The sequence below is a fragment of the Anser brachyrhynchus genome (genome assembly GCF_964034855.1).
Source record: "Anser brachyrhynchus genome assembly, chromosome: 2".
Lineage (NCBI taxonomy): Eukaryota > Metazoa > Chordata > Aves > Anseriformes > Anatidae > Anser > Anser brachyrhynchus.
The window spans coordinates 37204743-37217056 of NC_137695.1; the positions used below are offsets into that span (position 1 = coordinate 37204743).

Sequence of the window (12314 nt, forward strand, 5' to 3'; positions counted from 1 at the left end):
ATGAGTGAGAGAAGTTTGTCAGGCCTGGTGTCAACCGTCAGCAGCAACAGCAAAGACCACTTATTGAAGTGAAAGAATGGAGGGCATAAAGGTAAAAATGGCCCACTTACCCTTAATTTCCTGTAGATAGACATGCATTTCTGGAGATTTTAAACTTGCCTTTGCTTTCCTCCCAGTTTTAGGGAAGGGGACTGTATTGGGAGGGGGGAAGATGACTGAAAAATGTGAAACCTATCAAGAGACAGCTGAAATCAGTTTTCTGCACTAGCCTTTGATTAGCTGTTCTCCAGCTCTAAAACCCTGAAGCTAAAAGAACTAAAAAACCAGCCATAAACAATGAACGCTTTGAATTAGCTTCTCTTCATATGTCATGCAAGAGGAGGGCAGTCACGTGCCCTCAGCAAGTGGCCACACAGAAGGTCAGCCAGAAGCTGCAGCTAAATCCAATGGAGGAAACTAAAAGCTAAAGGCATCTTCAGGGACTCTCAAGCAAAGACTCATTATGATCAAGTCATCTAGTAATTAAGCAAAAACTACATTTGCTAATGGAGGAAAACAGCCATAGTGTCAACCTACCCGAAACTATGGATGGGGTGTGTCTCCAGCATCTGGCCCCATGCAGCCCAGCACCTCTGACCTGTTTCCTTCGGTGTTCAGCCTCCCATATGATCACTTCTGACTGCTCAGTGATACAAGGAGACAATCAATCTGGAGGAAAGTAAGTATGTCTAATACAGGAAATTCAATCCATCCACCAGAAGATTTTGTTCCTTAAAACACCACTAAAACTTCAAAACACCAGCTGACTATCTAGCTCAACTAGGAACTTAAAAAACCTTACTAGTTAATAATATAAATAACTAATAATATAACTATAACATAATAAAAATTGCTGACTGTTTTGAAGAAATCATTAACATTTTTTAAATCATTGTCCTATTCTGAAAGCCATTCAAATAGGCCTGCAGAGATCCAGGCTTGAAATCCACTGGTGGGCTTTTCATATATGTATGTTTATTTTAAAAAGAGATGAAGGGCGATGATAAGATACTGGAGAAAAAGCTTTTTAAAGGAAAAAAGAATCATTTGTACCAAGATGATTGGAGAAGAGCCTAAAGACAGACACCATACAAATCTTATGAAAAGTTTCAAATAATATTTGCTAGAGATAACATGGTTTAATTCTTGTTTGTGGGAACCAGGAATTATAAGTATGAATTATGAGCCAAGAGATTTTTTTATCATTTTGAATCATTGTTTAACTATCCACCACCAATTTTCCCTTAAGTTTTCTGTTTCTGATTTTCCTTTCTTCATGTATTACAGTCAATTTGATGCCCCAGAAAGATTTCTGAAGACCAATGATTATCACTAAAAGCAGTAACTTCTTCATAGCTCCTTTTTACTTAAATTTCTTTAAAGTGCAAGCGAGAAAAGTATGTTGAACTAAAAAGATTTTAGAAGTTACCCTGGAGATGTTAATGGTACCAACTTTTGGAAATCTAAAGTGCAAGTGCTCAAAAAAAGAAATATAGTATTATCAAGGAAACAGAATTTACCTGTATAAAACCCTCCTTACATCATATTCATTTATTATATATCCTGTTGCATTACTATAACTAGAGCTAAAACAAACAAACAAACAAACAAAAAAAAACATTTAGGATACATGAAAAAGAGAAGGTTAATCCTAGCTCTTCATCACTGGCAGTACCTGTGGGGTTTTGCCTACTTTCCTAGCATGTTGTTTCTTGAAATTAAAATAAGTAAGTTATGCTTAGGGCCATTAGATTTTATGGAATCAAGACAAGCTTTCCCATTTGGTATTCCAAACAAGCCCAAGAAACACAGACACCATATTCCATTTTATCAGCCATTAAAAAAAAATAATAATAATAATCAGAAAGGATAACCCAAACAGCTTTCCAGCTCCCATTATTCATCACTTGTGAGTTTCTGTCTGCCCCTCAGCCACAGTGCTCACCACACTCCAGGAACTAAGGGAGCCATCCAGAGGAGCAGGCTTGCATAGCACAGGATGGAAATTATTTTATTTTCTCTAGTCAGGAAGGAAATGTATGCTAAAGTGAAGTTGCTCATTTACCAAAGAGGTGCTCAAAAAAAATTAAAAAATGCTAGGTGGTTGTAAATAGATGTGTACTTTCAAAGATGCAAAGGCAAATGCAACTGCCATTTCCCTGTGATTGTACACGGTTCAGAAAGCGCCCTGTCTCCAATGGTTTCTTTGTGTTTTAAGAGCCTGTTGCTAAAAGGTAGTTGGCAAGCACAGGCCATTTGCTCTCAGGTATGAAGGAGGAAATATGTATTCAGTGTTTGCACTTGCAGGATTATCCTTGAAAGTATGAAAAACCTGGATACACAAGGTCACTTGCTTATCCATTGCTAACAGACTTTTTGTCAGCCCTGTCTCTTTTTCAATAAATGAAGTTTGCTATAAAAATATTATTACACGCAATATTGTAGATGTTTACTGACATCCACAAAAGCTAGATGTTTCCCTAAATTCGCCTACATGTGCCACCAATTTCAGTGGCACATGTTAGAAATAGCTATAATACCAATGTTGTAATATGAATATGGCTGTGGAAAATGTACACAAAAGACATGGCAGCTACTGTATTTTCCCAGTATGTTCTGTATTATAAGTGTTGGACCCTTTCCATTGTAAGACCTGTTTCCAGTTGCCCGATTTCACTCATGTTAAGTTGAAATTTTCCATGCCAGTGTTCTGATCCAAGACAATTTAGGGGAGAAAAAAATCAGCTTTACTTGTTATCATTTCCAAGAGTCATCTCAAAGCATCCTGAGGATATTCCCTTTAAACATGTCCTGTGTTTCTGGACTTTGAAGCAAGTACTTTGGCAGGATGGTTAGTAAGTTATAGTGTGCCAGAGGACATGAAGACTATGAGGAAAAAGGGGTGGACAGGAGAAGACGGTGTGTTTGGGATGAAGGTGGTGGAAGTGGTCCTCTTACCCACAAAGACAGGATATGGAAGTGCCTTGGGATGGAGAATGCTAAAACAAGAGAATAAATTGCAAGAGGGAGAGCTTGGGAAGAAGGTAGCAAGTGGAAAGAGGAAAAGATTGGACAAGGAACTGTGCTGCAGGGGAAGGTGGAGGTGGCAAAAGCAAAGTGTCTGAGATAGTCTGAGAAACCCAGAGCACGCTGATATTAGAAAAAAAAGGGGACAATTTTCAGACAACAGGACTGGAAGGATTGGCTGAGAGAGAGAAATTATGTTGGCAGCTGGAAAAATGGGGAGGAAAATAAAAAGTCAGGGCAGAGACAGGACTGGCATAGAAAGAGATGGGAGGGAAAAGATAGAGGAGAAGGTCCGACTTGGGCCTGGAAAGCAGTGTTAGAAGAACCTATGTCACAAGCACAAGGAGGAAAAATAAACACCTTTTAAAAGAATGTGATTGTCAAGTGAAGGACTCAAACATTACAAAGTTTTCATGTCAAGGTTGCCTGTGAAACCCCACCTCAATCTTCTTTGGGGCATTTTCATCAGAAATTCCAACTTAGAGTAGCACCCATTTGCTCAAGACACCTCTTCAGTTTTGTTTGACCGTGACAAGAAAATCAAAAAGAGGCTGAACAAGCCTTAATCTGTTATTCTGCTAGAAGTAAAACCAGACAAAATAGCATATCTGGATTTCTAATAGCTTAGTCTCCCATAAAATGGTACATGTTACAAAACACACCCAGTGCCAGCTGTATCAGAAGATAAATGTTAATTTTCAAGAGACATCAACAAGGAAGATGAAACATTATGACAGATTACACATGTACAACAAAGAAAACACAAAGAGGAGAGAAGGCTGGTGAAAACATTTGTTATCGAAGTATGAAAGTAACAGAGAAACAAGCATTACAGAGTTCATTGCAAAGAAAATGCTGCAGCTGAGATCCTTGTTAGCAGCAAATGGGCCATGTTCGATAAACAGCACAAATAAAGATGGCATTTCCAATCCACTTCAGACCCAGAGGGGAACAGACGCATTGTCTGACTGCAACTGTTTAAGAAAGAAACAAAAGAAGCTTTTATATTGCTTCTACAGTTAAACAGAATTGTGAGTTTTCATCCCGGATGCCATAAGTAGGTTTGCATTTGTCACAAACAGATTGTTTATAAATATCTGGGACAGTATGCTCTAGATGTGTGTAACTCATCCATAACATCATCCTTTCCTGAAAATTATGTACTAGGAAACACAACCTTTTTCAAACAAATAAGCAAGCAGCACACGGAAAAACAGGCAGAAACAGATTGCAGGGACATCTATTCGAGGGCAAAACGTAATTGTGATTTATGTTAGAGGTATGAAAACAAATAAACAAACAAAAAAAACCAACACATGTCTAGCAAAGTTTAAAAGGCTGCAGAAAAGTACAGAGAAATTATTTAAAGGCACTGTGAATATTTAAGATTTGCATCAATATCCCATCCATTATGATCATTAGGATGCAGAGTCACTATTTAATCAGAAGAAAAAGTCCAGCTCAGGAAATCCCAATATAAAACAGCAAGGTGAGAAGTAATAGGAGGTGTGGGGCAATAATAACACTGAAGAAAAGAGACGAGAGCATAGGATGAATTTTGTTCAAATGTGCCTTGTCAGATTCACTGTATTTGCTCTCATAATACAGCAAAGAAATGTGGGTGCTACTGACAGTGCTGTTTTCTCCTTTATCTTTGCAACCAGACTCTTCAAATACGGTTTTACCAAGATAATGTTCTTTAATACTTAAATGCAGTATATTTCAATATAAAGAAAATATAGGAATTTCTGAAACAGGTTACCTTATTTCCCAGAAACCTTTAAAACCTTCTAAATCTTATTTTCAGTGGTGTCTGAAGTATTTAGAAGTTCCCTTTCCCATGGCCTTCTCTCTAACTCTCTTCTGATAACAAGACTTTGGAGAATGAGTGTGCCTCAAAATCCCTTTTCTTCATCAAGCAGCCGGAAGAATCAGAAAAGATGCAGTGAAATGTCACTTTCATTCCTCTCTTCTAATAAAGTTCATTCTTCTGCATTTTGATGTAAGGGTGAAATACTTTTAACGGTCGCTATTGACAGAGTTACAGTCACAAAACTGTGCTCAGCGTCCACTGAATTCTTTTGATGCCCCCTGCAGGCCAAGCTAGCTAGAAAGGCTAAATTATTGTAGGAAAAAAAAAAAAAAAAAGTCGGGGTGGGGGGGGAACCCTGTAGATAGTATCAAAATACCGATTTTATTAAGAAACAAAGCTGCTTCCGTCTAATCTTGTCTCACGAAGTTACTGATATGTAGTCCTGCCTGTTCCAACACGCACAACCAGAACTCAAAGCAACTCCAGATTCCTTTGCGCTGACCTAATTGTGCAGAATAACGAAGGAACGAAGGCTGACAGCAAGGCAGCACAGAGATGGGCAACACCAAATAGGGGGATAAAATTGGATGTGCCCATGGTACGTGAGGCTTGGAGGAGCCTGCTTCATTGCATTGAGGACATGCAGCTTCCCCTGGAGATAACAGCTTGCTGTCAAACCCCCTGTCACCTCCCTCTGATTGTGAGTCGTACAGATGAGCAAACTTACGAAATTAGTCAAATCTGTCATGGCGCAGCAAACACAGGGTCAGTCACCTTGGAGAAGGTGAGGGATTCTCATCTTGGCAACTTCTCCCTGCTAAATGCCCTCCAAGGCTCTGTACTACTGGCCTGAGATTCAGCCTTTGCTGGGCTCTGTTCTCCAACTTGGTGCAGTGTGTCAGGATCCTTGGGGACAGTGTGATAAAACTGCACTAGCTGGTTATTTTTCATTATTTTCCCTTCTAACCTTGGAGACTGCACACTTTATATGTTTCTCATAAGGGATTTATTTTGCTAGCAATTTGGAAAAGACTGGTTTTCTGAGATGAAATATTCTACTTCAGTACTCAAGAGGAGGGAAAATCTGTAATCACACATCATTAAATGAATCACCCCACTACACCAGCAGAATGTAACAGGATACAGTGTGCTATGAAAACCTGCTTTAGAAAGTTAAAATGACTCTTTCTTTAAAAAACAGGATCAATCACCCGTCAATTTTTAGAGAAGATACATGAGACCTAGAAGGCATGATGCCAATATGGTGGGGTAATTCCCAGCAAAAGGGCAGATAAAGAAGGAGCAGAAGACAGAACTTTCTAAAGGATGTATGTGAGATGAGTTGCAGGGGAGAGAATATCACTGACAATAGATAATTAGCAATGGGAAATTAGTACAAAGGAATCTAAGGTTGTAATAACCTTTTTGTTCATACTGTCATACACTTTCCAGAAGTAAAAAGAAAAAGAAATCCCTCAGAGACACGTCATCTAAGTTTGATGTATGCACACAGACTGATCTGGGATCATTCTGGACCTCTTAAATCAACCTGCAGCCATTTGGAGCCAACAGGCAGCCACCAAGGCCCTTGTGGGTGGGAGGGGAAGGATGCAAGGTGCAAGAGAGCTTCTCCAGGGGGATTGCTGCTGTTATCTGGCCTCTGCTACACAGATGTTAACTCCGAGCTATTTTTTGTGCTTCCTTGATACCCAGTGTCTAAGGTATAGTGCTTTTCTTCTGAAATGTCATCTTTCTGTTGTGAACCGTGAAAGAACTGCCGTACAGAGGCTGGGGAGTGGTTTGCTTTGTTCTGTAGGGTTTATCTCTGCCGGCCTCTCACATGATAATTCTGCCTTGGCCAAGAGGAATGAGAAGGGATTGCTGTTTCAGGTCTTGCTTGATGTAAGGAAACCAGAATAACTTTTTGTATTTATTCCTTGGAGGGGACCAACAAAACTTAATTTCCTTCCCCAAAAGAGAGAGGAAATTAAAACAAGTGTTTAAAAGGAGTAGAATGTATGCTCGAAACACTTGTGAGAAAGTCAGTTCTGGTTAATCCACACCCAACACACCACTATTTTGATAAAGTTTTCAAGGCATTATCTATTTTTACTCATACGCTGAAAATTCAATATAGTTACAATTCAAAGGACTTCTTTGTAAACACCATTGTTCACCTCAGTACATCTTCTGATTTATTCTGCTAATGGACGTGATTCAGACTTCCTTGTGCCACAAAAGAAGCGGCTGGGTGAGAAAAGCCCTGGTTTCAATGGACAGTAAGGGCTGGTTAAGTTGTTCATCTATACAAGGTGCCAGTGGGCAGACACAGGGCATTCAGGTTTGTGATTCTGTCAGTATGAGGCATAAATTGATGGGCAGAGATCAGATATAAGGAAGAATCTTACATGGTGAGAGTGGTGAGGTTGCCCAGAGAAGCTGTGGATGCCCCATCCCTGGAAGTGTTCAAGGCCAGGCTGGATGGGGCCTTGGGCAACCTGGTCTGGTGGGAGGTGTCCCTGCCCATGGCAGTGGGGTTGAACCAGATGATCTTTAAGGGTCTTTTCCAAGCCAAACCAGTCTATGATTCTAGTCCAACATCGTGTATCTTATTCCCCCAGAAAATATTACCATTAAACACCCATACTTAAAGGATTTGATCTTTCCTTGACAGACCATAAAAGATAGAGAATAAGGGAAAATTCACACCACCGTCATCTGAATGAGTTTAAGTGCTAAAAAGACTTTGTTTCATGCACCAGTCTCTGGGAGACCTGTTCCAGTGCGAAGTGCTGAAGTTGTATGAGTTGTAGAATTGTGAGCCTTTGGGATCCAGCTGAAATCTCCCTATCCTCTCCATCAGACACAATCTCCAGACCACTGCAGATGTCCTCCTTACATTGCCCAGCTCTGAGCACAAATACAGCAACACACACCTGAGCCAGGGTCCTGAATGGGAACAGAAGTGCTTCTCCCATAAAACAGAACTTGTAAAATGGGGGGTGGAGAGGGAAAGCAATTTAACTTACTAACTGTCTTATTTCTTCTGGCACAAGGCACATTGCTTGATCTAATTTTATAGGATCCTGTGTTTTTACCAGATATTTAGTAACAATTTGGAAAATTTAATCAGTTTTTAACTTGTTACAAGAGAGCATGAAAATGAAAACCTCTTTGGTTAACACAAATTGTAACTTTCATGATTTTATTTTCCAAATTTTGAGCAAGTTTTCAAGGCAGAGGTCTCATGTTTCTAAGAATTCCTTTGAAAATGAACTGCTTAGCAGTGTGTGCAGTAATATTTCAAGCACCAGCAAAGTTAATGATTCTGCTGTTTCCATATGAGCATACATTAGGCGTACATTGCTGCAGTCTCATTTAATCTCTTGCTTTGATTTTTAGTTCCTGCAGTTTCAGAAATTGGCAGTGACAGGGGTCTCCAGATCCCCAGTGAGGCCCAAACAAGGAGTCTATAATGTTGTTTTCACTGCATTGTGTTTTCAAAAGGTGTAAGTGCAGTTCCCTCAGACTTCCTCTCGATATTTTGCAGTGCTCAACCTCTTTGAATGCAGACCTCTGCTGCCTTCTGAGGTCCCATGCCAGCTCAGCCAACCAGCAGAGCTGTTGCCTTAGACAACATCACTTGATCATCCGAGGTAGGAAAATGTATCACAGGTCTGAGACAGGAAAGGAATTGGCAGCTGTGCTTACTTTGCTTTGCTTAATGGTCTATCATGTCACTCAATTTTATACCCATCTTAACATGGTATGAAGAATCCTCTAGGTACCCTTTATCTAATATCTCCTGCAGAACAAATTGCTTTCCCTTCTTTAAGTTCTCACTTTCACAGCAATGCAGCAGAAAAGAGTTTCTGATGACTTATGGCAGGAAGCTGATAACGTGCCCTCCTGCCATAACTGAAGGAGAAGTAGAAAGCTTTCATAAACACATTTTTAAAAGGCAAGATCAAAAACGGTACTTTACAACTTCAGAGAGGCCCAAACTAAAGAGTTTGCATTTATGTCCTGAATCTCTGGCACTCTGGGATTGTTCAGCTCTCAGATACAGATATAAAGCTGTTCTTCCATGTTAGTACAAGATAATTCTGAATTTTAAAAGCAGCACTTCTAAACATTTTTAGTTACTGCTGTCATTAGTCTTTCCCCCAGAAAAATGAGAAAGGTTAAAAAAAATAATAATAATATAGGAGAAGAAAAAACAAACAAACAACTAAACAACAAAAACAACAAAGACTACAGAGGCTTCAAGCTATTCTGGTCAGAAGTCTTTTTGTTCTGTGTCTGCAGTGCTCTACCAACCTGTGCTCAGGATCTTGAGACTGTGGGAAGAATATTGAGGAATATTTAGTTAGAAAAAATCTCCCAGATAAAGCCCTGTGGACCAGCTAACACCAAAATATTTTTCAAATGCATGTTCGTTTCAAATCAATAATCACATAGTACAGTGAAATAAGCTCCATAATTTTGACATTATCAAACTAAAGAAAAAAAGTCTAAGCACAGTTTCATCTAAAGCTGACAGGCTTTCTGACTGTCCAGGACTGCTAGCAAATGAAAGGAAAAAACCCATGAATTTTGTGGAGTTTGACTTCAGATGTTATTTCAATAAAGCATAGATAATACCTCTTCCTTGAAGTGTTCTGGCATTACCTTTTTCAGCAGAAAAGAAATAAGGATTTTTTCGTAAGTTCATTTATACATTTATAAGTATTTCAGCAATATAATACAACAATAGGATACCTGTAGAAGATCCAACACCTTTGCATCTCAGGATTCAGGAAAAGGTAGTCCACAAATGGTTGTAGCTCCACAATGCATGCACAAAACTGGTGGTATAAAACAAGACCTGCCATTCATTTGAAGACAGGGTCTGTGGTGAGGTACAGCTCTTTTAGCTAAAACGCTGCAAAATAAAGCAGCTAACCAACATCACAAATTTGCACCCACACACTAACTTGTCCATTCAAAGCTTTAATTGCATTTATAAGAGACCATAACATATGCAACAGCAGTGCTGGAGCAAAGACCAGCTTCTGTGACTTAAGATAAACAGACACAGGAGTGTTGATTCAAAGGTCCAAGAAAATTGTCTGAGGCTGGAGAGGATGGGAAGAAAGGTGGAAACAGCCTGAAAATAGTATTAATGTGGCTTTGTGAATAACTTCTGGCCATTGTGTGAGTCCTGGGGAAAAGGCATTTCTTACTGCTGAAATGAAAATCTGAAAGAACTATTCTGGTGAGCAAGAAGGTTGCTCAGTGTCTTTGAGCACAGGAGGGTCCATTCAGCCTCAACCCACTTGGACCTGAAAGAAGAGCAACAACCTGAACAAGGAGCTGGAGTCAAATATTTGCTGGTGCTGTTTAAATGATTCATTAGTTAAAACCCAAGCCAGAAGAAGAAAGTGCCAGATTTTGTTAATTCTTCCACTGTCAGAGACTGAAACCAGTATCTCTTGCAGGAAAGATCCATTCTGATTTTCTTGTCCATGAAAAATGTCTACAGCAGACAGCACCAAAAGCTCCCTGCCCAAAATACTACTTAAGTGAGAAAACAAAATTCGGAGTTCCTCTCTTAATTTTATGGAACAAAACAGCCATCCTAAGGAAAACAAATAGAACTTCTTCACTCATCTACAACTGTAATTTACTGAAAGTCTTCATGATTTTGCAAAATATTACAGGTGAAGCCTCATTCATACAAAGGCCAAACTGTATTGCAAGCAAAGCAGCTTTCACATTGCTCTTTATAGATTGCACTAGAGACCCAGACAGGTTAGACAAAGACCTTGGTAAATCACTGGATTAGTTTGAGCTCGGCAGCTGTTGGAACAGAGCTGTTCTGTGTTTCATAACCTATTGCAGTATTAATTTGGATTGTAAAGGCTGAAACAAGAAACTTGGTGGTTACACCTAGAGATATTTCCTAACCATAAGAACAGGATGAGCTTAAACTGCTCTTTTAATCTGTCTTTAAATTTTTAACTCTAAAGAAAAACATTGCAGAAAAAAAAATAGTTGAATTGCAATACTGCTAAAATCTGAGAAAAAGCTTCAGCTTGGTCTAGCATCTGAATTATATTGGAAGTGATTCAGCTGAAGATGATACTAACTGTTCATTAAGCATTGTTCACTCCATGACTTCTTTAGATGGCAGGAATCAATAACAAGCAGTCCATTCACCAAGAACAAGTCATTACAATTTAACTTTCCAGCACATCCTGATTTCCTGACATGGCCATTGCACAGACTGTTTTGCAAAGACATTTAATGCAAATCAGCCATGTTCCTTACCATTCACTTAATGTTAGTTGCCATGCACAGACCATGGAGATGAGATTCTTAGCAGTAAATCCTTGTGGTAGGACTTCCTCAGCATAGCAGCAAAAAAGTGAGGCTGCAAATCAGCCTCTTGGGACTTTAGTCACACCTGAATGCTTAAAAAGACACCTGCTTCCTGACCAAGCTTATTACAGTGCTCAGACAGGTTTTGCCAACCCATCACTTCTGTGGAAGCCTGGTTTTGAAAATTAATGTCCATTGGGTAATTAATTGATTTTAAAACAATTTGACAGCAAAAACAACTTGCTCTGCTGGGTTCCTCTTGACTGAGGTCCAGAGACATGCTACTCTGGTGAAGTATGATTAGCAAGACAGCAGGAGCCCACAGCTATGCTGCAGAACCTTTAGTTCACATTTTTACCTCTCTCCTGGAGTAGTATAGTCGCATGCAAGTGATGTGGATGAATGCTAACAAGAGGTAAGCTGATTTAGACAAGTTAATGTCAGTTACTATAATCTCATGACACAATCATACATGAGACAGTGGGTTTTGGTTGGTTGGTTGGTTGATTTTTGAACCAAATCTCTTACTTTCATATCAACACAGCTAATAATGTCACAGGTGAACGGAAGGTTAAAAGCACACTTTGTTTTCAAAGTTCAAGTGAGTGGTTAAAAGTCTATTTTCTCTTTTGACAGATCCAAGTAAAAATACACTGAATATGATGGAGTAAAATACTTAATATGGGAATGTGGGAAGGGCAGGATTCTAGCTCCCCAGAGCTCTCTGAACACCTTTCCCTCCCCCACTGCATCAAGGAATGCAGGACAGGGAGCAGAAGACCTGGTAAAGCTGTGCTTCCCATTACTTTGAGCACACACGGTGAGCCACGTGCTGCATTACTCTGCTGCACATCAGGATCTGGCTATTGCTTTTCATAATTTGTCTGTCAGAAAGACCAAATTTGGCTATCTTATAGTGGCAATGCAAAATTCATTTGTTGTGCTGACTTCAGTTAGAATTCATCACTCTTTCAGTACAGTTGCCAACACTCAGTCATTCTTACTGTATGAGTTTCCCAAAGGTTTGCTTTTAAACTGCATGTATGTGTATCCAGTGCTTATTTTTGTTCTT

At 39.4% G+C, this 12314-nt stretch overlaps 1 protein-coding gene across 2 annotated transcripts in view; it reads right to left on the reverse strand.

Moving 5' to 3' along the window:
• LOC308189009 (uncharacterized protein) overlaps positions 1–11289 on the reverse strand; it is a 41706-nt gene extending 30417 nt beyond the window's left edge. The window contains exons 1-2 of one of the 2 annotated variants that reach the window (XM_080578587.1): positions 11192–11289; positions 9641–9746 (exon numbers count right to left, since the gene is read on the reverse strand). The gene's annotated coding sequence lies outside the window, so the exon portion shown is untranslated. Of the gene's footprint in view, positions 1–4828; positions 5201–9640; positions 9747–11191 lie in introns of those variants that run through there. The other variant, XM_080578588.1, reaches the window with a different exon arrangement.
• Between the last annotated feature and the right edge of the window lie 1025 nt (positions 11290–12314).